This window comes from Phyllobates terribilis, unplaced genomic scaffold, assembly GCF_046119375.1.
Source record: "Phyllobates terribilis strain yellow unplaced genomic scaffold, ASM4611937v1 Scaffold_9__5_contigs__length_417890890, whole genome shotgun sequence".
NCBI lineage: Eukaryota > Metazoa > Chordata > Amphibia > Anura > Dendrobatidae > Phyllobates > Phyllobates terribilis.
In genome coordinates this window covers 71,774,181-71,799,945 of record NW_027362769.1, presented here as the reverse complement: position 1 = coordinate 71,799,945, position 25,765 = coordinate 71,774,181, and positions in this window count along the sequence as shown.

The window sequence follows — 25,765 nt, the reverse complement described above, 5'->3', positions numbered from 1 at the left end:
CAGATTAGCTTGTAGTAATAAAAATGCAATCTTAATGTAAAGCCTCTCAGCTTTCTGACATATGATGATTGCATTTAATCTACATCCATAGCTATATACATGTAAGTGAATGGTGTAGTAAATACTTACCTCCCAATTGGGGCACAACACAAATTCTATAATGTATTCCATTGTTTCCAAGAGTCTACAAAGTGCTTCCAGAGAGATTATTTTCTGACCTACACAAAACAGAACAAAAAATGTCAGCTAGGAGCAATGGAGAAGATAGAATGCAAAAATTGAAATACTAAATTTGTTTCACATACTTTGATTAGGTGTTTTCCAAAAATTGATGAAGAAATGCTTCACATGTTCTTCAAGGAGTTTCTAATGGAATCCATTCTTGATAGAAGGTCCAAAAATGTCCTCAAATTGTAAAACTTAGAAGAAGATGCTTGTTTGTCAAGGAAGGAAGAATCTTTCTACGGTTCTTCCTCAAAGTGAATCAACCATTCCATTGTCCATGCAATACGCAAAACAATTTATGCCCCGGGCTCTGTGCATGCACATGATTCCACAACAATGCAGTAAAAACAAATCTTTGACCACAGCTTTTACTGTATTTATCATTGTAAAATGTGTGGGTAATGCACAGAAACAACCAAGTAGTTGAACAATATTTCTTACCGTAATTGGCCTGAGGCGAACATATTTGTACGACTGCAAAGAGGATATTGCCTGGATCAAGGATGGTCTTTTGTTTTTTTAACTGAAACACAACACATTAGATTGTAGTAATAAAAATGCAATCTCAATGTAAAGCCTCTCAGCTTTCTGACACATGATGATTGCATATTGTCTACATTTAAAGCTTTGAAAATGTGATAGAGTTCTTCAGCAAATGCTTACCACACAATTGGAGTATGAACTGAATTCTACAATATCTTCCAAAGATTCCAAGAGTCCACATAAGGCTTTCAGGTAAGGATTTTCCTGACCTACAAAAAAAGTAAAAACAAACCATATCAGGTAGGACAAACAGGGTAGATTAAATCTAAGCATTGAATTATTACATTTGTCCTACTTACTTTGATTTGGAGTTTTCCAAGAAAATTATCAATAAATCCACACATCTTCTTCTAGGTTCTTCTGAGGTAAACTTTTCTTGATGGAAGGTCCAAAATGTTCTCACAGTCCAACATTTAAAAGATGTCCCCTTTGTCAAAAATGGAAGAACACATCCAAGGTTCTTCTAGAAAAATCATCTACCATGCTATTGCTCATGGAATGCACAAAAATTATTGCTCAGAGCTCTGTGCATGCATAGTTTCACAACAATGCAGTAAAACAACTCTTTGACAAGAGTTTTAACTTATTCATCATTGTGAAATGTGTAGGCATTGCACAAGTACAGACAAGTAGTTGAACATCACCTTCTTTCCATAATTGGCCTAAAAAAAACATATTTCAATTACTGCAAAGGGGGAATTGCCTGGATCGAGGACAGCCTTTCATTTTTCTAACTAAGGAAAGTAAACAGATTAGCTTGTAGTAATAAAAATGCAATCTCAATGTAATGCCTTTCAGCTTTCTGACATATGATGATTGCATTTAATCTACATCCATAGCTATATACATGTAAGTGAATGGTGTAGTAAATACATACCTCCCAATTGGGGCACATCGCGAATTCTATAATGTATTCCATTGATTCCAAGAGTCCACAAAGTGCTTCCAGAGAAATTATTTTCTGACCTACACAAAACAAAACAAAAAATGTCAGCTAGGACCAATGGAGAAGATAGAATGCAAAAATTGAAATACTAAATTTGTTTTACTTACTTTGATTAGGTCTTTTCCAAAAATTGATGAACAAACACTTCACATGTTCTTCAAGGAGTTTCTAATGGAATCCATTCTTGATAGAAGGTCCAAAATGTCCTCAAAATGTAACACTTAGAAGATGCTTGTTTGTCAAGGAAGTAAGAATCTTTCTACGGTTCTTCCTCAAAGTGCATCAACCATTCCATGGTCCATGCAAAACGCAAAACAATTTACGCCCCAGGCTATGTGCATGCACATGATTTCACAACAATGCAGTGAAAACAAATCTTTGACAAGAGCTTTTACTGTATTTATCATTGTAAAATGTGTGGGTAAAGCCCCCGTCTCACATAGCGATATCGCTAGCGATATCGCTGCTGAGTCACGGTTTTGGTGACTCACCAGCGACCTCACCAGCGATGTCGCTATTTGTGACACTTTGCAATGATCAGGCCCCTGCTGTGAGGTCGCTGATCGTTGCAAAGTGTCCTGGATCATTTTTTGGTCGTTGGCCTCCCGCTGGCCAGCACACATCTCTGTGTGTGACCAGCGGGACCAACGATCTGGCTGGTAACTATGGTAAACATCGGGTTACTAGGGGCACGAGCGCACTTAGTAACCCGCTGTTTACCATGGATACCACTCTGCTACGGTGCGCGGAGGCTCCCGCGCACCGTAACAGAGTGGTATCCATGGTAAACAGCGGGTTACTAGGGGCACACGCGCACTTAGTAACCCGATGTTTACCATAGTTACCAGCCTGCTCCTGCTTGCAGCAGGCTGGTAACGGGAGCAGGACATCGTGGAACGATTCTTTCCACGATATCGCTGCTCCCCTGATCGCTGGTGAGCCTGCCTGTTTGACAGCTCACCAGCGATGTATTAGCGATGCAGCAACGATCCCTGACAGGTCGTATCGTTGTCGGGATCGCTGCTGCATCGCTTAGTGTGACGGGGCCTTAATGCACAGAAACAACCAAGTAGTTGAACAAGTATTTCTTACCGTAATTGGCCTGAGGATAACATATTTCTACGACTGCAAAGAGGATATTGCCTGGATCAAGGATGGTCTTTTGTTTTTTAACTGAAGCACAACAGATTAGATTGTAGTAATAAAAATGCAATCTCAATGTAAAGCCTCTCAGCTTTCTGACACATGATGATTGTATATTGTCTACATTTAAAGCTTTGAAAATGTGATAGAGTTCTTCAGCAAATGCTTACCACACAATTGGAGTATGACCTGAATTCTACAATATCTTCCAAGGATTCCAAGAGTCTACATAAGGCTTTCAGGTAAGGATTTTCCTGACCTACAAAAAAAGTAAAAACAAACCATATCAGGTAGGACAAACAGGGTAGATTAAATCTAAGCATTGAATTATTACATTTGTCCTACTTACTTTGATTTGGAGTTTTCCAAGAAAATTATCAATAAATCCACACATCTTCTTCTAGGTTCTTCTGAGGTAATCTTTTCTTGATGGAAGGTCCAAAATGTTCTCACAGTCCAGCATTTAAAAGATGTCCCCTGTGTCAAAAATGGAAGAACACATCCAAGGTTCTTCTAGAAAAATCATCTACCATGCTATTGCTCATGGAATGCACAAAAATTATTGCTCAGAGCTCTGTGCATGCATAGTTTCACAACAATGCAGTAAAACAACTCTTTGACAAGAGTTTTTACTTATTCATCATTGTGAAATGTGTGGGCATTGCACAAGTACAGACAAGTAGTTGAACACAGCCTTCTTTCCATAATTGGCCCAAAAAAACATATTTCAATTACTAAAAAGGGGGAATTGCCTGGATCGAGGACAGCCTTTCATTTTTCTAACTAAGGAAAGTAAACAGATTAGCTTGTAGTAATAAAAATGCAATCTCAATGTAATGCCTTTCAGCTTTCTGACATATGATGATTGCATTTAATCTACATCCATAGCTATATACATGTAAGTGAATGGTGTAGTAAATACATACCTCCCAATTGGGGCACATCGCGAATTCTATAATGTATTCCATTGATTCCAAGAGTCCACAAAGTGCTTCCAGAGAAATTATTTTCTGACCTACACAAAACAAAACAAAAAATGTCAGCTAGGACCAATGGAGAAGATAGAATGCAAAAATTGAAATACTAAATTTGTTTTACTTACTTTGATTAGGTCTTTTCCAAAAATTGATGAACAAACGCTTCACATGTTCTTCAAGGAGTTTCTAATGGAATCCATTCTTGATAGAAGGTCCAAAATGTCCTCAAAATGTAACACTTAGAAGATGCTTGTTTGTCAAGGAAGTAAGAATCTTTCTACGGTTCTTCCTCAAAGTGCATCAACCATTCCATGGTCCATGCAAAACGCAAAACAATTTACGCCCCAGGCTATGTGCATGCACATGATTTCACAACAATGCAGTGAAAACAAATCTTTGACAAGAGCTTTTACTGTATTTATCATTGTAAAATGTGTGGGTAAAGCCCCCGTCTCACATAGCGATATCGCTAGCGATATCGCTGCTGAGTCACGGTTTTGGTGACTCACCAGCGACCTCACCAGCGATGTCGCTATTTGTGACACTTTGCAACGATCAGGCCCCTGCTGTGAGGTCGCTGATCGTTGCAAAGTGTCCTGGATCATTTTTTGGTCGTTGGCCTCCCGCTGGCCAGCACACATCTCTGTGTGTGACCAGCGGGACCAACGATCTGGCTGGTAACTATGGTAAACATCGGGTTACTAGGGGCACGCGCGCACTTAGTAACCCGCTGTTTACCATGGATACCACTCTGCTACGGTGCGCGGAGGCTCCCGCGCACCGTAACAGAGTGGTATCCATGGTAAACAGCAGGTTACTAGGGGCACATGCGCACTTAGTAACCCGATGTTTACCATAGTTACCAGCCTGTTCCTGCTTGCAGCAGGCTGGTAACGGGAGCAGGACATCGTGGAACGATTCTTTCCACGATATCGCTGCTCCCCTGATCGCTGGTGAGCCTGCCTGTTTGACAGCTCACCAGCGATGTATTAGCGATGCAGCAACGATCCCTGACAGGTCGTATCGCTGTCGGGATCGCTGCTGCATCGCTTAGTGTGACGGGGCCTTAATGCACAGAAACAACCAAGTAGTTTAACAAGTATTTCTTACCGTAATTGGCCTGAGGATAACATATTTCTACGACTGCAAAGAGGATATTGCCTGGATCAAGGATGGTCTTTTGTTTTTTAACTGAAGCACAACAGATTAGATTGTAGTAATAAAAATGCAATCTCAATGTAAAGCCTCTCAGCTTTCTGACACATGATGATTGCATATTGTCTACATTTAAAGCTTTGAAAATGTGATAGAGTTCTTCAGCAAATGCTTACCACACAATTGAAGTATGACCTGAATTCTACAATATCTTCCAAGGATTCCAAGAGTCTACATAAGGCTTTCAGGTAAGGATTTTCCTGACCTACAAAAAAAGTAAAAACAAACCATATCAGGTAGGACAAAGAGGGTAGATTAAATCTAAGCATTGAATTATTACATTTGTCCTACTTACTTTGATTTGGAGTTTTCCAAGAAAATTATCAATAAATCCACACATCTTCTTCTAGGTTCTTCTGAGGTAATCTTTTCTTGATGGAAGGTCCAAAATGTTCTCACAGTCCAGCATTTAAAAGATGTCCCCTTTGTCAAAAATGGAAGAACACATCCAAGGTTCTTCTAGAAAAATCATCTACCATGCTATTGCTCATGGAATGCACAAAAATTATTGCTCAGAGCTCTGTGCATGCATAGTTTCACAACAATGCAGTAAAACAACTCTTTGACAAGAGTTTTTACTTATTCATCATTGTGAAATGTGTGGGCATTGCACAAGTACAGACAAGTAGTTGAACATAGCCTTCTTTCCATAATTGGCCCAAAAAAACATATTTCAATTACTAAAAAGGGGGAATTGCCTGGATCGAGGACGGCCTTTCATTTTTCTAACTAAGGAAAGTAAACAGATTAGCTTGTAGTAATAAAAATGCAATCTCAATGTAATGCCTTTCAGCTTTCTGATATATGATGTTTGCATTTAATCTACATCCATAGCTATATACATGTACAGTGCCTACAAGTAGTATTCAACCCCCTGCAGATTTAGCTGGTTTGATAAGATGCAAATAAGTTAGAGCCTTCAAACTGCAAACGAGAGTAGGATTTATGAACAGAAGCATAAATCTTACAAACCAAAAAGTTATGTTGCTCAGTTGAATTTTATTAAATTTTAAACATAAAAGTGTGGGTCAATTATTATACAACCCCTATGATTAATATTTTGTGGAATAACCCTTGTTTGCAATTACAGCTAATAATCGTCTTTTATAAGACCTGATCAGGCCGGCACAGGTCTGTGGAGTTATCTTGGCCCACTCCTCCATGCAGATCTTCTCCAAGTTATCTAGGTTCTTTGGGTGTCTCATGTGGACTTTATTCTTGAGCTCCTTCCACAAGTTTTCAACTGGGTTAAGGTCAGGAGACTGACTAGGCCACTCCAACACCTTGACTTTTTCCCTCTTGAACCAGGCCTTGGTTTTCTTGGATGTGTGCTTTGGGTCGTTGTCTTGTTGGAAGATGAAATTACGACCCATCTTAAGATCCTTGATGGAGAAGCGGAGGTTCTTGGCCAAAATCTCCAGGTAGGCCGTGCTATCCATCTTCCCATGGATGCGGACCAGATGGCCAGGCCCCTTGGCTGAGAAACAGCCCCACAGCATGATGCTGCCACCACCATGCTTGACTGTAGGGATGGTATTCTTGGGGTCGTATGCAGTGCCATCCAGTCTCCAAACGTCACGTGTGTGGTTGGCACCAAAGATCTCGATCTTGGTCTCATCAGACCATAGAACCTTGAACCAGTCTGTCTCAGAGTCCTCCAAGTGATCATGAGCAAACTGTAGACGAGCCTTGACATGACGCTTTGAAAGTAAAGGTACCTTACGGGCTCGTCTGGAACGGAGACCATTGCGGTGGAGTACATTACTTATGGTATTGACTGAAACCAATGTCCCCACTGCCATGAGATCTTCCCGGAGCTCCTTCCTTGTTGTCCTTGGGTTAGCCTTGACTCTTCGGACAAGCCTGGCCTCGGCACGGGAGGACACTTTCAAAGGCTGTCCAGGCCGTGGAAGGCTAACAGTAGTTCCATAAGCCTTCCACTTACGGATGATGCTCCCAACAGTGGAGACAGGTAGGCCCAACTCCTTGGAAAGGGTTTTGTACCCCTTGCCAGCCTTGTGACCCTCCACGATCTTGTCTCTGATGGCCTTGGAATGCTCCTTTGTCTTTCCCATGTTGACCATGTCTGAGTGCTGTTCACAAGTTTGGGGAGGGTCTTAAATAGTCAGAAAAGGCTGGCAAAAGAGATCTTTAATCCACACATGTGAAGCTCATTATTCTTGGTGCCTGAACTACTTCTTAATACTTTAGGGGGACCAAACAGAATTCTTGTGGTTTGAGGGGTTGAATAATAAATGACACTCTGAATTAACTTTTAACGTTTTAAAAAACAAAACAAAAAAAACCCAAAAACAATATTTGCTGCAGTGCATTTCCCACTTCCAGGCTGATCTACAGTACAAATGTCACAATGCCAAGTTAATTCCGCATGTGTCAACCAGCTAAATGTGCAGGGAGTTGAATACTACTTGTAGGCACTGTAAGTGAATGGTGTAGTAAATACTTACCTCCCAATTGGGGAACATCGCGAATTCTATAATGTATTCCATTGATTCCAAGAGTCCACAAAGTGCTTCCAGAGAAATTATTTTCTGACCTACTCAAAACAAAACAAAAAATGTCAGCTAGGACCAATGGAGAAGATAGAATGCAAAAATTGAAATACTAAATTTGTTTTACTTACTTTGATTAGGTCTTTTCCAAAAATTGATGAACAAATGCTTCACATGTTCTTCAAGGAGTTTCTAATGGAATCCATTCTTGATAGAAGGTCCAAAAATGTCCTCAAAATGTAACACTTAGAAGAAGATGCTTGTTTGTCAAGGAAGTAAGAATCTTTCTACAGTTCTTCCTCAAAGTGCATCAACTATTCCATGGTCCATGCAATACGCAAAACAATTTATGCCCCAGGCTCTATGCATGCACATGATTTCACAACAATGCAGTAAAAACAAATCTTTGACAAGAGCTTTTACTGTATTTATCATTGTAAAATGTGTGGGTAATGCACAGAAACAACCAAATAGTTGAACAATATTTCTTACCGTAATTGGCCTGAGGATAACATATTTCTACGACTGCAAAGAGGATATTGCCTGGATCAAGGATGGTCTATTGTTTTTTAACTGAAACACAACAGATTAGATTGTAGTAATAAAAATGCAATCTCAATGTAAAGCCTCGCAGCTTTCTGACACATGATGATTGCATATTGTCTACATTTAAAGCTTTGAAAATGTGATAGAGTTCTTCAGCAAATGCTTACCACACAATAGGAGTATGACCTGAATTCTACAATATCTTCCAAAGATTCCAAGAGTCCACATAAGGCTTTCAGGTAAGGATTTTCCTGACCTACAAAAAAAGTAAAAACAAACCATATCAGGTAGGACAAACAGGGTAGATTAAATCTAAGCATTGAATTATTACATTTGTCCTACTTATTTTGATTTGGAGTTTTCCAAGAAAATTATCAATAAATCCACACATCTTCTTCTAGGTTCTTCTGAGGTAATCTTTTCTTGATTGAAGGTCCAAAATGTTCTCACAGTCCAACATTTAAAAGATGTCCCCTTTGTCAAAAATGGAAGAACACATCCAAGGTTCTTCTAGAAAAATCATCTACCATGCTATTGCTCATGGAATGCACAAAAATTATTGCTCAGAGCTCTGTGCATGCATAGTTTCACAACAATTCAGTAAAACAACTCTTTGACAAGAGTTTTTACTTATTCATCATTGTGAAATGTGTGGGCATTGCACAAGTACAGACAAGTAGTTGAACATAGCCTTCTTTCCATAATTGGCCCAAAAAAACATATTTCAATTACTAAAAAGGGGGAATTGCCTGGATCGAGGACGGCCTTTCATTTTTCTAACTAAGGAAAGTAAACAGATTAGCTTGTAGTAATAAAAATGCAATCTCAATGTAATGCCTTTCAGCTTTCTGATATATGATGATTGCATTTAATCTACATCCATAGCTATATACATGTAAGTGAATGGTGTAGTAAATACTTACCTCCCAATTGGGGAACATCGCGAATTCTATAATGTATTCCATTGATTCCAAGAGTCCACAAAGTGCTTCCAGAGAAATTATTTTCTGACCTACACAAAACAAAACAAAAAATGTCAGCTAGGACCAATGGAGAAGATAGAATGCAAAAATTGAAATACTAAATTTGTTTTACTTACTTTGATTAGGTCTTTTCCAAAAATTGATGAACAAACTCTTCACATGTTCTTCAAGGAGTTTCTAATGGAATCCATTCTTGATAGAAGGTCCAAAAATGTCCTCAAAATGTAACACTTAGAAGAAGATGCTTGTTTGTCAAGGAAGTAAGAATCTTTCTACAGTTCTTCCTCAAAGTGCATCAACTATTCCATGGTCCATGCAATACGCAAAACAATTTATGCCCCAGGCTCTGTGCATGCACATGATTTCACAACAATGCAGTAAAAACAAATCTTTGACAAGAGCTTTTACTGTATTTATCATTGTAAAATGTGTGGATAATGCACAGAAACAACCAAGTAGTTGAACAATATTTCTTAAAGTAATTGGCCTGAGGATAACATATTTCTACGACTGCAAAGAGGATATTGCCTGGATCAAGGATGGTCTTTTGTTTTTTAACTGAAACACAACAGATTAGATTGTAGTAATAAAAATGCAATCTCAATGTAAAGCCTCGCAGCTTTCTGACACATGATGATTGCATATTGTCTACATGTAAAGCTTTGAAAATTTGATAGAGTTCTTCAGCAAATGCTTACCACACAATTGGAGTATGACCTGAATTCTACAATATCTTCCAAAGATTCCAAGAGTCCACATAAGGCTTTCAGGTAAGGATTTTCCTGGCCTACAAAAAAAGTAAAAACAAACCATATCAGGTAGGACAAACAGGGTAGATTAAATCTAAGCATTGAATTATTACATTTGTCTTACTTACTTTGATTTGGAGTTTTCCAAGAAAATTATCAATAAATCCACACATCTTCTTCTAGGTTCTTCTGAGGTAATCTTTTCTTGATGGAAGGTCCAAAATGTTCTCACAGTCCAGCATTTAAAAGATGTCCCCTTTGTCAAAAATGGAAGAACACATCCAAGGTTCTTCTAGAAAAATCACCTACCATGCTATTGCTCATGGAATGCACAAAAATTATTGCTCAGAGCTCTGTGCATGCATAGTTTCACAACAATGCAGTAAAACAACTCTTTGACAAGAGTTTTTACTTATTCATCATTGTGAAATGTGTAGGCATTGCACAAGTACAGACAAGTAGTTGAACATAGCCTTCTTTCCATAATTGGCCCAAAAAAACTGATTTCAATTACTACAAAGGGGGAATTGCCAGGATCGAGGACGGCCTTTCATTTTTCTAACTGAGGAAAGTAAACAGATTAGCTTGTAGTAATAAAAATGCAATCTCAATGTAATGCCTTTCAGCTTTCTGACATATGATGATTGCATTTAATCTACATCCATAGCTATGTACATGTAAGTGAATGGTGTAGTAAATACTTACTTCCCAATTGGGGCACATTGCGAATTCTATAATGTATTCCATTGATTCCAAGAGTCCACAAAGAGCTTCCAGAGAAATTATTTTCTGACCTACACAAAACAAAACAAAAAATGTCAGCTAGGACCAATGGAGAAGATAGAATGCAAAAATTGAAATACTAAATTTGTTTTACTTACTTTGATTAGGTCTTTTCCAAAAATTGATGAACAAACGCTTCACATGTTCTTCAAGGAGTTTCTAATGGAATCCATTCTTGATAGAAGGTCCAAAAATGTCCTCAAAATGTAACACTTAGAAGATGCTTGTTTGTCAAGGAAGTAAGAATCTTTCTACGGTTCTTCCTCAAAGTGCATCAACCATTCCATGGTCCATGCAATACGCAAAACAATTTACACCCCAGGCTCTGTGCATGCACATGATTTCACAACAATGCAGTAAAAACAAATCTTTGACAAGAGCCTTTACTGTATTTATCATTGTAAAATGTGTGGGTAATGCACAGAAACTACCAAGTAGTTGAAAAAGTATTTCTTACCGTAATTGGCCTGAGGATAACATATTTCTACGACTGCAAAGAGGATATTGCCTGGATCAAGGATGGTCTTTTGTTTTTTAACTGAAACACAACAGATTAGATTGTAGTAATAAAAATGCAATCTCAATGTAAAGCCTCTCAGCTTTCTGACACATGATGATTGCATATTGTCTACATTTAAAGCTTTGAAAATGTGATAGAGTTCTTGAGCAAATGCTTACCACACAATTGGAGTATGACCTGAATTCTACAATATCTTCCAAGGATTCCAAGAGTCTACATAAGGCTTTCAGGTAAGAATTTTCCTGTCATACAAAAATAGTAAAAACAAACCATATCAGGTAGGACAAACAGGGTAGATTAAATCTAAGCATTGAATTATTACATTTGTTCTACTTACTTTGATTTGGAGTTTTCAAAGAAAATTATCAATAAATCCACACATCTTCTTCTAGGTTCTTCTGAGGTAATCTTTTCTTGATGGAAGGTCCAAAATGTTCTCACAGTCCAGCATTTAAAAGATGTCCCCTTTGTCAAAAATGGAAGAACACATCCAAGGTTCTTCTAGAAAAATCACCTACCATGCTATTGCTCATGGAATGCACAAAAATTATTGCTCAGAGCTCTGTGCATGCATAGTTTCACAACAATGCAGTAAAACAACTCTTTGACAAGAGTTTTTACTTATTCATCAATGTGAAATGTGTGGGCATTGCACAAGTACAGACAAGTAGTTGAACATAGCCTTCTTTCCATAATTGGCCTAAAAAAAACATATTTCAATTACTACAAAGTGGGAATTGCCTGGATCGAGGACGGCCTTTCATTTTTCTAACTAAGGAAAGTAAACAGATTAGCTTGTAGTAATAAAAATGCAATCTCAATGTAATGCCTTTCAGCTTTCTGATATATGATGATTGCATTTAATCTACATCCATAGCTATATACATGTAAGTGAATGGTTTAGTAAATACTTACCTCCCAATTGGGGAACATCGCGAATTCTATAATGTATTCCATTGATTCCAAGAGTCCACAAAGTGCTTCCAGAGAAATTATTTTCTGACCTACACAAAACAAAACAAAAAATGTCAGCTAGGACCAATGGAGAAGATAGAATGCAAAAATTGAAATACTAAATTTGTTTTATTTACTTTGATTAGGTCTTTTCCAAAAATTGATGAACAAACGCTTCACATGTTCTTCAAGGAGTTTCTAATGGAATCCATTCTTGATAGAAGGTCCAAAAATGTCCTCAAAATGTAACACTTAGAAGATGCTTGTTTGTCAAGGAAGTAAGAATCTTTCTACGGTTCTTCCTCAAAGTGCATCAACCATTCAATGGTCCATGCAATACGCAAAACAATTGACGCCCAGGCTCTGTGCATGCACATGATTTCACAACAATGCAGTAAAAACAAATCTTTGACAAGAGCTTTTACTGTATTTATCATTGTAAAATGTGTGGGTAATGCACAGAAACAACCAAGTAGTTGAACAATATTTCTTACCGCAATTGACCTGAGGATAACATATTTCTACGACTGCAAAGAGGATATTGCCTGGATCAAGGATGGTCTTTTGTTTTTTAACTGAAACACAACAGATTAGATTGTAGTAATAAAAATGCAATCTCAATATAAAGCCTCGCAGCTTTCTGACACATGATGATTGCATATTGTCTACATTTAAAGCTTTGAAAATGTGATAGAGTTCTTCAGCAAATGCTTACCACACAATAGGAGTATGACCTGAATTCTACAATATCTTCCAAAGATTCCAAGAGTCCACATAAGGCTTTCAGGTAAGGATTTTCCTGACCTACAAAAAAAGTAAAAACAAACCATATCAGGTAGGACAAACAGGGTAGATTAAATCTAAGCATTGAATTATTACATTTGTCCTACTTATTTTGATTTGGAGTTTTCCAAGAAAATTATCAATAAATCCACACATCTTCTTCTAGGTTCTTCTGAGGTAATCTTTTCTTGATTGAAGGTCCAAAATGTTCTCACAGTCCAACATTTAAAAGATGTCCCCTTTGTCAAAAATGGAAGAACACATCCAAGGTTCTTCTAGAAAAATCATCTACCATGCTATTGCTCATGGAATGCACAAAAATTATTGCTCAGAGCTCTGTGCATGCATAGTTTCACAACAATGCAGTAAAACAACTCTTTGACAAGAGTTTTTACTTATTCATCATTGTGAAATGTGTGGGCATTGCACAAGTACAGACAAGTAGTTGAACATAGCCTTCTTTCCATAATTGGCCCAAAAAAACATATTTCAATTACTAAAAAGGGGGAATTGCCTGGATCGAGGACGGCCTTTCATTTTTCTAACTAAGGAAAGTAAACAGATTAGCTTGTAGTAATAAAAATGCAATCTCAATGTAATGCCTTTCAGCTTTCTGATATATGATGATTGCATTTAATCTACATCCATAGCTATATACATGTAAGTGAATGGTGTAGTAAATACTTACCTCCCAATTGGGGAACATCGCGAATTCTATAATGTATTCCATTGATTCCAAGAGTCCACAAAGTGCTTCCAGAGAAATTATTTTCTGACCTACACAAAACAAAACAAAAAATGTCAGCTAGGACCAATGGAGAAGATAGAATGCAAAAATTGAAATACTAAATTTGTTTTACTTACTTTGATTAGGTCTTTTCCAAAAATTGATGAACAAACTCTTCACATGTTCTTCAAGGAGTTTCTAATGGAATCCATTCTTGATAGAAGGTCCAAAAATGTCCTCAAAATGTAACACTTAGAAGAAGATGCTTGTTTGTCAAGGAAGTAAGAATCTTTCTACAGTTCTTCCTCAAAGTGCATCAACTATTCCATGGTCCATGCAATACGCAAAACAATTTATGCCCCAGGCTCTGTCCATGCACATGATTTCACAACAATGCAGTAAAAACAAATCTTTGACAAGAGCTTTTACTGTATTTATCATTGTAAAATGTGTGGATAATGCACAGAAACAACCAAGTAGTTGAACAATATTTCTTAAAGTAATTGGCCTGAGGATAACATATTTCTACGACTGCAAAGAGGATATTGCCTGGATCAAGGATGGTCTTTTGTTTTTTAACTGAAACACAACAGATTAGATTGTAGTAATAAAAATGCAATCTCAATGTAAAGCCTCGCAGCTTTCTGACACATGATGATTGCATATTGTCTACATGTAAAGCTTTGAAAATTTGATAGAGTTCTTCAGCAAATGCTTACCACACAATTGGAGTATGACCTGAATTCTACAATATCTTCCAAAGATTCCAAGAGTCCACATAAGGCTTTCAGGTAAGGATTTTCCTGGCCTACAAAAAAAGTAAAAACAAACCATATCAGGTAGGACAAACAGGGTAGATTAAATCTAAGCATTGAATTATTACATTTGTCCTACTTACTTTGATTTGGAGTTTTCCAAGAAAATTATCAATAAATCCACACATCTTCTTCTAGGTTCTTCTGAGGTAATCTTTTCTTGATGGAAGGTCCAAAATGTTCTCACAGTCCAGCATTTAAAAGATGTCCCCTTTGTCAAAAATGGAAGAACACATCCAAGGTTCTTCTAGAAAAATCACCTACCATGCTATTGCTCATGGAATGCACAAAAATTATTGCTCAGAGCTCTGTGCATGCATAGTTTCACAACAATGCAGTAAAACAACTCTTTGACAAGAGTTTTTACTTATTCATCATTGTGAAATGTGTAGGCATTGCACAAGTACAGACAAGTAGTTGAACATAGCCTTCTTTCCATAATTGGCCCAAAAAAACTGATTTCAATTACTACAAAGGGGGAATTGCCAGGATCGAGGACGGCCTTTCATTTTTCTAACTGAGGAAAGTAAACAGATTAGCTTGTAGTAATAAAAATGCAATCTCAATGTAATGCCTTTCAGCTTTCTGACATATGATGATTGCATTTAATCTACATCCATAGCTATGTACATGTAAGTGAATGGTGTAGTAAATACTTACTTCCCAATTGGGGCACATTGCGAATTCTATAATGTATTCCATTGATTCCAAGAGTCCACAAAGAGCTTCCAGAGAAATTATTTTCTGACCTACACAAAACAAAACAAAAAATGTCAGCTAGGACCAATGGAGAAGATAGAATGCAAAAATTGAAATACTAAATTTGTTTTACTTACTTTGATTAGGTCTTTTCCAAAAATTGATGAACAAACGCTTCACATGTTCTTCAAGGAGTTTCTAATGGAATCCATTCTTGATAGAAGGTCCAAAAATGTCCTCAAAATGTAACACTTAGAAGATGCTTGTTTGTCAAGGAAGTAAGAATCTTTCTACGGTTCTTCCTCAAAGTGCATCAACCATTCCATGGTCCATGCAATACGCAAAACAATTTACACCCCAGGCTCTGTGCATGCACATGATTTCACAACAATGCAGTAAAAACAAATCTTTGACAAGAGCCTTTACTGTATTTATCATTGTAAAATGTGTGGGTAATGCACAGAAACTACCAAGTAGTTGAAAAAGTATTTCTTACCGTAATTGGCCTGAGGATAACATATTTCTACGACTGCAAAGAGGATATTGCCTGGATCAAGGATGGTCTTTTGTTTTTTAACTGAAACACAACAGATTAGATTGTAGTAATAAAAATGCAATCTCAATGTAAAGCCTCTCAGCTTTCTGACACATGATGATTGCATATTGTCTACATTTAAAGCTTTGAAAATGTGATAGAGTTCTTGAGCAAATGCTTACCACACAATTGGAGTATGACCTGAATTCTACAATATCTTCCAAGTATTCCAAGAGTCTACATAAGGCTTTCAGGTAAGAATTTTCCTGTCATACAAAAATAGTAAAAACAAACCATATCAGGTAGGACAAACAGGGTAGATTAAATCTAAGCATTGAATTATTACATTTGTTCTACTTACTTTGATTTGGAGTTTTCAAAGGAAATTATCAATAAATCCACACATCTTCTTCTAGGTTCTTCTGAGGTAATCTTTTCTTGATGGAAGGTCCAAAATGTTCTCACAGTCCAGCATTTAAAAGATGTCCCCTTTGTCAAAAATGGAAGAACACATCCAAGGTTCTTCTAGAAAAATCACCTACCATGCTATTGCTCATGGAATGCACAAAAATTATTGCTCAGAGCTCTGTGCATGCATAGTTTCACAACAATGCAGTAAAACAACTCTTTGACAAGAGTTTTTACTTATTCATCAATGTGAAATGTGTGGGCATTGCACAAGTACAGACAAGTAGTTGAACATAGCCTTCTTTCCATAATTGGCCTAAAAAAAACATATTTCAATTACTACAAAGTGGGAATTGCCTGGATCGAGGACGGCCTTTCATTTTTCTAACTAAGGAAAGTAAACAGATTAGCTTGTAGTAATAAAAATGCAATCTCAATGTAATGCCTTTCAGCTTTCTGATATATGATGATTGCATTTAATCTACATCCATAGCTATATACATGTAAGTGAATGGTTTAGTAAATACTTACCTCCCAATTGGGGAACATCGCGAATTCTATAATGTATTCCATTGATTCCAAGAGTCCACAAAGTGCTTCCAGAGAAATTATTTTCTGACCTACACAAAACAAAACAAAAAATGTCAGCTAGGACCAATGGAGAAGATAGAATGCAAAAATTGAAATACTAAATTTGTTTTATTTACTTTGATTAGGTCTTTTCCAAAAATTGATGAACAAACGCTTCACATGTTCTTCAAGGAGTTTCTAATGGAATCCATTCTTGATAGAAGGTCCAAAAATGTCCTCAAAATGTAACACTTAGAAGATGCTTGTTTGTCAAGGAAGTAAGAATCTTTCTACGGTTCTTCCTCAAAGTGCATCAACCATTCAATGGTCCATGCAATACGCAAAACAATTGACGCCCAGGCTCTGTGCATGCACATGATTTCACAACAATGCAGTAAAAACAAATCTTTGACAAGAGCTTTTACTGTATTTATCATTGTAAAATGTGTGGGTAATGCACAGAAACAACCAAGTAGTTGAACAATATTTCTTACCGCAATTGGCCTGAGGATAACATATTTCTACGACTGCAAAGAGGATATTGCCTGGATCAAGGATGGTCTTTTGTTTTTTAACTGAAACACAACAGATTAGATTGTAGTAATAAAAATGCAATCTCAATATAAAGCCTCTCAGCTTTCTGACACATGATGATTGCATATTGTCTACATTTAAAGCTTTGAAAATATGATAGAGTTCTTGAGCCAATGCTTACCACACAATTGGAGTATGACCTGAATTCTGCAATATGTTCCAAGGATTCCAAGAGTCCACATAAGGCTTTCAGGTAAGGATTTTCCTGACCTACAAAAAAAGTAAAAACAAACCATATCAGTTTGGACAAACAGGGTAGATTATTTCTAAGCATTGAATTATTACATTTGTCCTACTTACTTTGATTTGGAGTTTTCCAAGAAAATTATCAATAAATCCACACATCTTCTTCCAGGTTCTTCTGAGGTAATCTTTTCTTGATGGAAGGTCCAAAATGTTCTCACAGTCCAGCATTTAAAAGATGTCCCCTTTGTCAAAAATGGAAGAACACATCCAAGGTTCTTCTAGAAAAATCATCTACCATGCTATTGCTCATGGAATGCACAAAAATTATTGCTCAGAGCTCTGTGCATGCATAGTTTCACAACAATGCAGTAAAACAACCTTTTGACAAGAGTTTTTACTTATTCTTCATTGTGAAATGTGTAGGCATTGCACAAGTACAGACAAGTAGTTGAACATAGCCTTCTTTCCATCATTGGCCCAAAAAAACATATTTCAAATTACTACAAAGGGGGAATTGCCTGGATCGAGGACGGCCTTTCATTTTTCTAACTAAGGAAAGTAAACAGATTAGCTTGTAGTAATAAAAATGCAATCTCAATGTAATGCCTTTCAGCTTTCTGACATATGATGATTGCATTTAATCTACATCCATAGCTATATACATGTAAGTGAATGGTGTACTAAATACTTACCTCCCAATTGGGGCACAACGCAAATTCTATAATGTATTCCATTGATTCCAAGAGTCCACAAAGTGCTTCCAGAGAAATTATTTTCTGACCTACACAAAACAAAACAAAAAATGTCAGCTAGGACCAATGGAGAAGATAGAATGCAAAAATTGAAATACTAAATTTGTTTTACTTACTTTGATTAGGTGTTTTTCAAAAATTGATGAACAAACGCTTCACATGTTCTTCAAGGAGTTTCTAATGGAATCCATTCTTGATAGAAGGTCCAAAAATATCCTCAAATTGTAACACTTAGAAGAAGATGCTTGTTTGTCAAGGAAGTAAGAATCTTTCTACGGTTCTTCCTCAAAGTGCATCAACCATTCCATGGTCCATGCAATACGCAAAACAATTTACGCCCCAGGCTCTGTGCATGCACATGATTTCACAACAATGCAGTAAAAACAAATCTTTGACAAGAGCTTTTACTGTATTTATCATTGTAAAATGTGTCGGTAATGCACAGAAACAACCAAGTAGTTGAACAATATTTCTTACCGTAATTGGCCTGAGGATAACATATTTCTACGACTGCAAAGAGGATATTGCCTGGATCAAGGATGGTCTTTTGTTTTTTAACTGAAACACAACAGATTAGATTGTAGTAATAAAAATGCAATCTCAATGTAAAGCCTCGCAGCTTTCTGACACATGATGATTGCATATTGTCTACATTTAAAGCTTTTAAAATGTGATAGAGTTCTTCAGCAAATGCTTACCACACAATTGGAGTATGACCTGAATTCTACAATATCTTCCAAAGATTCCAAGAGTCCACATAAGGCTTTCAGGTAAGGATTTTCCTGACCTACCAAAAAAGTAAAAACAAACCATATCAGGTAGGACAAACAGGGTAGATTAAATCTAAGCATTGAATTATTACATTTGTCCTATTTACTTTGATTTGGAGATTTCAAAGAAAATTATCAATAAATCCACACATCTTCTTCTAGGTCCTTCTGAGGTAATCTTTTCTTGATGGAATGTCCAAAATGTTCTCACAGTCCAACATTTAAAAGATGTTCCCTTTGTCAAAAATGGAAGAACACATCCAAGGTTCTTCTAGAAAAATAATCTACCATACTATTGCTCATGGAATGCACAAAAATTATTGCTCAGAGCTCTGTGCATGCATAGTTTCACAACAATGCAGTAAAACAACTCTTTGACAAGAGTTTTTACTTATTCATCATTGTGAAATGTGTAGGCATTGCACAAGTACAGACAAGTAGTTGAACATAGCCTTCTTTCCATAATTGGCCCAAAAAAACTGATTTCAATTACTACAAAGGGGGAATTGCCAGGATCGAGGACGGCCTTTCATTTTTCTAACTGAGGAAAGTAAACAGATTAGCTTGTAGTAATAAAAATGCAATCTCAATGTAATGCCTTTCAGCTTTCTGACATATGATGATTGCATTTAATCTACATCCATAGCTATGTACATGTAAGTGAATGGTGTAGTAAATACTTACTTCCCAATTGGGGCACATTGCGAATTCTATAATGTATTCCATTGATTCCAAGAGTCCACAAAGAGCTTCCAGAGAAATTATTTTCTGACCTACACAAAACAAAACAAAAAATGTCAGCTAGGACCAATGGAGAAGATAGAATGCAAAAATTGAAATACTAAATTTGTTATACTTACTTTCATTAGGTCTTTTCCAAAAATTGATGAACAAACGCTTCACATGTTCTTCAAGGAGTTTCTAATGGAATCCATTCTTGATAGAAGGTCCAAAAATGTCCTCAAAATGTAACACTTAGAAGATGCTTGTTTGTCAAGGAAGTAAGAATCTTTCTACGGTTCTTCCTCAAAGTGCATCAACCATTCCATGGTCCATGCAATACGCAAAACAATTTACACCCCAGGCTCTGTGCATGCACATGATTTCACAACAATGCAGTAAAAACAAATCTTTGACAAGAGCCTTTACTGTATTTATCATTGTAAAATGTGTGGGTAATGCACAGAAACTACCAAGTAGTTGAAAAAGTATTTCTTACCGTAATTGGCCTGAGGATAACATATTTCTACGACTGCAAAGAGGATATTGCCTGGATCAAGGATGGTCTTTTGTTTTTTAACTGAAACACAACAGATTAGATTGTAGTAATAAAAATGCAATCTCAATGTAAAGCCTCTCAGCTTTCTGACACATGATGATTGCATATTGTCTACATTTAAAGCTTTGAAAATGTGATAGAGTTCTTGAGCAAATGCTTACCACACAATTGGAGTATGACCTGAATTCTACAATATCTTCCAAGTATTCCAAGAGTCTACATAAGGCTTTCAGGTAAGAATTTTCCTGTCATACAAAAATAGTAAAAACAAACCATATCAGGTAGGACAAACAGGGTAGATTAAATCTAAGCATTGAATTATTACATTTGTTCTACTTACTTTGATTTGGAGTTTTCAAAGAAAATTATCAATAAATCCACACATCTTCTTCTAGGTCCTTCTGAGGTAATCTTTTCTTGATGGAAGGTCCAAAATGTTCTCACAGTCCAACATTTAAAAGATGTTCCATTTGTCAAAAATGGAAGAACACATCGAAGGTTCATCTAGAAAAATCATCTACCATGCTATTGCTCATGGAATGCACAAAAATTATTGCTCAGAGCTCTGTGCATGCATAGTTTCACAACAATGCAGTAAAACAACTCTTTGACAAGAGTTTTTACTTATTCATCATTGTGAAATGTGTAGGCATTGCACAAGTACAGACAAGTAGTTGAACAAAGCCTTCTTTCCATAATTGGCCCAAAAAAACATATTTCAATTACTACAAAGGGGGAATTGCCTGGATCGAGGACGGCCTTTCATTTTTCTAACTAAGGAAAGTAAACAGATTAGGTTGTAGTAATAAAAATGCAATCTCAATGTAATGCCTTTCAGCTTTCTGACATATGATGATTGCATTTAATCTACATCCATAGCTATATACATGTAAGTGAATGGTGTAGTAAATATTTACCTCCCAATTGGGCCACAATGAGCATTCTATAATGTATTCCATTGATTCCAAGAGTCCACAAAGTGCTTCCAGAGAAATTATTTTCTGACCTACACAAAACAAAACAAAAAATGTCAGCTAGGACCAATGGAGAAGATATAATGCAAAAATTGAAATACTAAATTTGTTTTACTTACTTTGATTAGGTGTTTTCCAAAAATTGATGAACAAACGGTTCACATGTTCTTCAAGGAATTTCTAATGGAATCCATTCTTGATAGAAGGTCCAAAAATGTCCTCAAATTGTAACACTTAGAAGAAGATGCTCGTTTGTCAAGGAAGTAAGAATCTTTCTACGGTTCTTCCTCAAAGTGAATCAACCATTCCATGGTCCATGCAATACGCAAAACAATTTATGCCCCAGGCTCTGTGCATGCACATGATTTCACAACAATGCAGTAAAAACAAATCTTTGACAAGAGCTTTTACTGTATTTATCATTGTAAAATGTGTGGGTAATGCACAGAAATAACCAAGTAGTTGAAAAATATTTCTTACCGTAATTGGCCTGAGGATAACATATTTCTATGACTGCAAAGAGGATATAGCCTGGATCAAGGATGGTCTTTTGTTTTTTAACTGAAACACAACAGATTAGATTGTAGTAATAAAAATGCAATCTCAATGTAAAGCCTCTCAGCTTTCTGACACATGATGATTGCATATTGTCTACATTTAAAGCTTTGAAAATGTGATAGAGTTCTTGAGCAAATGCTTACCACACAATTGGAGTATGACCTGAATTCTACAATATCTTCCAAAGATTCCAAGAGTCCACATAAGACTTTCAGGTAAGGATTTTCCTGGCCTACAAAAAAAGTAAAAACAAACCATATCAGGTAGGACAAACAGGGTAGATTAATTCTAAGCATTGAATTATTACATTTGTCCTACTTACTTTGATTTGGAGTTTTCCAAGAAAATTATCAATAAATCCACACATCTTCTTCTAGGTTCTTCTGAGGTAATCTTTTCTTGATGGAAGGTCCAAAATGTTCTCACAGTCCAACATTTAAAAGATGTCCCCTTTGTCAAAAATGGAAGAACACATCCAAGGTTCTTCTAGAAAAATCATCTACCATGCTATTGCTCATGGAATGCACAAAAATTATTGCTCAGAGCTCTGTGCATGCATAGTTTCACAACAATGCAGTAAAACAACTCTTTGACAAGAGTTTTTACTTATTCTTCATTGTGAAATGTGTAGGCATTGCACAAGTACAGACAAGTAGTTGAACATAGCCTTCTTTCCATAATTGGCCCAAAAAAACATATTTCAAATTACTACAAAGGGGGAATTGCCTGGATCGAGGACAGCCTTTCATTTTTCTAACTAAGGAAAGTAAACAGATTAGCTTGTAGTAATATAAATGCAATCTCAATGTAATGCCTTTCAGCTTTCTGACATATGATGATTGCATTTAATCTACATCCATAGCTATATACATGTAAGTGAATGGTGTAGTAAATACTTACCTCCCAATTGGGGCACAACGCAAATTCTATAATGTATTCCACTGATTCCAAGAGTCCACAAAGTGCTTCCAGAGAAATTATTTTCTGACCTACACAAAACAAAACAAAAAATGTCAGCTAGGACCAATGGAGAAGATGGAATGCAAAATTTGAAATACTAAATTTGTTTTACTTACTTTGATTAGGTGTTTTCCAAAAATTGATGAACAAACGCTTCACATGTTCTTCAAGGAATTTCTAATGGAATTCATTCTTGATAGAAGGTCCAAAAATGTCCTCAAATTGTAACACTTAGAAGAAGATGCTTGTTTGTTAAGGAAGTAAGAATCTTTCTACGGTTCTTCCTCAAAGTGAATCAACCATTCCATGGTCCATGCAATACGCAAAACAATTTATGCCCCAGGCTCTGTGCATGCACATGATTTCACAACAATGCAGTAAAAACAAATCTTTGACAAGAGCTTTTACTGTATTTATCATTGTAAAATGTGTGGGTAATGCACAGAAATAACCAAGTAGTTGAAAAATATTTCTTACCGTAATTGGCCTGAGGATAACATATTTCTATGACTGCAAAGAGGATATTGCCTGGATCAAGGATGGTCTTTCGTTTTTTAACTGAAACACAACAGATTAGATTGTAGTAATAAAAATGCAATCTCAATGTAAAGCCTCTCAGCTTTCTGACACATGATGATTGCATATTGTCTACATTTAAAGCTTTGAAAATGTGATAGAGTTCATCAGCAAATGCTTACCACACAATTGGAGTATGACCTGAATTCTGCAATATCTTCCAAAGATTCCAAGAGTCCACATAAGACTTTCAGGTAAGGATTTTCCTGACCTACAAAAAAAGTAAAAACAAACCATATCAGGTAGGACAAACAGGGTAGATTAATTCTAAGCATTGAATTATTACATTTGTCCTACTTACTTTGATTTGGAGTTTTCCAAGAAAATTATCAATAAATCCACACATCTTCTTCTAGGTTCTTCTGAGGTAATCTTTTCTTGATGGAAGGTCCAAACTGTTCTCACTGTCCAACATTTAAAAGGTGTCCCCTTTGTCAAAAATGGAAGAACACATCCAAGGTTCTTCTAGAAAAATTATCTACCACGCTATTGCTCATGGATTGCACAAAAATTATTGCTCAGAGCTCTATGCATGCATAGTTTTACAACAATGCAGTAAAACAACTCTTTGACAAGAGTTTTTACTTATTCTTCATTGTGAAATGTGTAGGCATTGCACAAGTACAGACAAGTAGTTGAACATAGCCTTCATTCCATAATTGGCCCAAAAAAAATATTTCAAATTACTACAAAGGGGGAATTGCCTGGATCGAGGACGGCCTTTCATTTTTCTAATTAAGGAAAGTAAACAGATTAGCTTGTAGTAATAAAAATGCAATCTCAATGTAATGCCTTTCAGCTTTCTGACATATGATGATTGCATTTAATCTACATCCATAGCTATATACATGTAAGTGAATGGTGTAGTAAATACTTACCTCCCAATTGGAGCACAATGCAAATTCTATAATGTATTCCATTGATTCCAAGAGTCCACAAAGTGCTTCCAGAGAAATTATTTTCTGACCTACACAAAACAAAACAAAAAATGTCAGCTAGGACCAAAGGTGAAGATAGAATGCAAAAAATGATATACTACATATGTTTTACTTACTTTGATTAGGCGTTTTCCAAAAATTGATGAACAAACGCTTCACATGTTCTTCAAGGAGTTTCTAATGGAATCCATTCTTGATAGAAGGTCCAAAAATGTCCTCAAATTGTAACACTTAGAAGAAGATGCTTGTTTGTCAAGGAAGTAAGAATCTTTCTACGGTTCTTCCTCAAAGTGCATCAACCATTCCATGGTCCATGCAATACGCAAAACAATTTATGCCCCAGGCTCTGTGCATGCACATGATTTCACAACAATGCAGTAAAAACAAATCTTTGACAAGAGCTTTTACTGTATTTATCATTGTAAAATGTGTGGGTAATGCACAGAAACAACCAAGTAGTTGAGCAATATTTCTTACCGTAATTGGCCTGAGGATAACATATTTCTACGACTGCAAAGAGGATATTGCCTGGATCAAGGATGGTCTTTTGTTTTTTAACTGAAACACAACAGATTAGATTGTAGTAATAAAAATGCAATCTCAATGTAAAGCCTCGCAGCTTTCTGACACATGATGATTGCATATTGTCTACATTTAAAGCTTTGAAAATGTGATAGAGTACTTCAGCAAATGCTTACCACACAATTGGAGTATGACCTGAATTCTACAATATCTTCCAAAGATTCCAAGAGTCCACATAAGGCTTTCAGGTAAGGATTTTCCTGACCTACAAAAAAAATAAAAACAAACCATATCAGGTAGGACAAACAGGGTACATTAAATCTAAGCATTGAATTATTACATTTGTCCTACTTACTTTGATTTGGAGTTTTCCAAGAAAATTATCAATAAATCCACACATCTTCTTCTAGGCTCTTCTGAGGTAATCTTTTCTTGATGGAAGGTCCAAAATGTTCTCACAGTCCAACATTTAAAAGATGTCCCCTTTGTCAAAAATGGAAGAACACATCCAAGGTTCTTCTAGAAAAATCATCTACCATGCTATTGCTCATGGAATGCACAAAAAATATTGCTCAGAGCTCTGTGCATGCATAGTTTCACAACAATGCAGTAAAACAACTCTTTGACAAGAGTTTTTACTTATTCATCATTGTGAAATGTGTGGGCATTGCACAAGTACAGACAAGTAGTTGAACATAGCCTTCTTTCCATAATTGGCCCAAAAAAACATATTTCAATTACTACAAAGGGGGAATTGCCTGGATCGAGGACAGCCTTTCATTTTTCTAACTAAGGAAAGTAAACAGATTAGCTTGTAGTAATAAAAATGCAATCTCAATGTAATGCCTTTCAGCTTTCTGACATATGATGATTGCATTTAATCTACATCCATAGCTATATACATGTAAGTGAATGGTGTAGTAAATATTTACCTCCCAATTGGGGCACAATGAGCATTCTATAATGTATTCCATTGATTCCAAGAGTCCACAAAGTGCTTCCAGAGAAATTATTTTCTGACC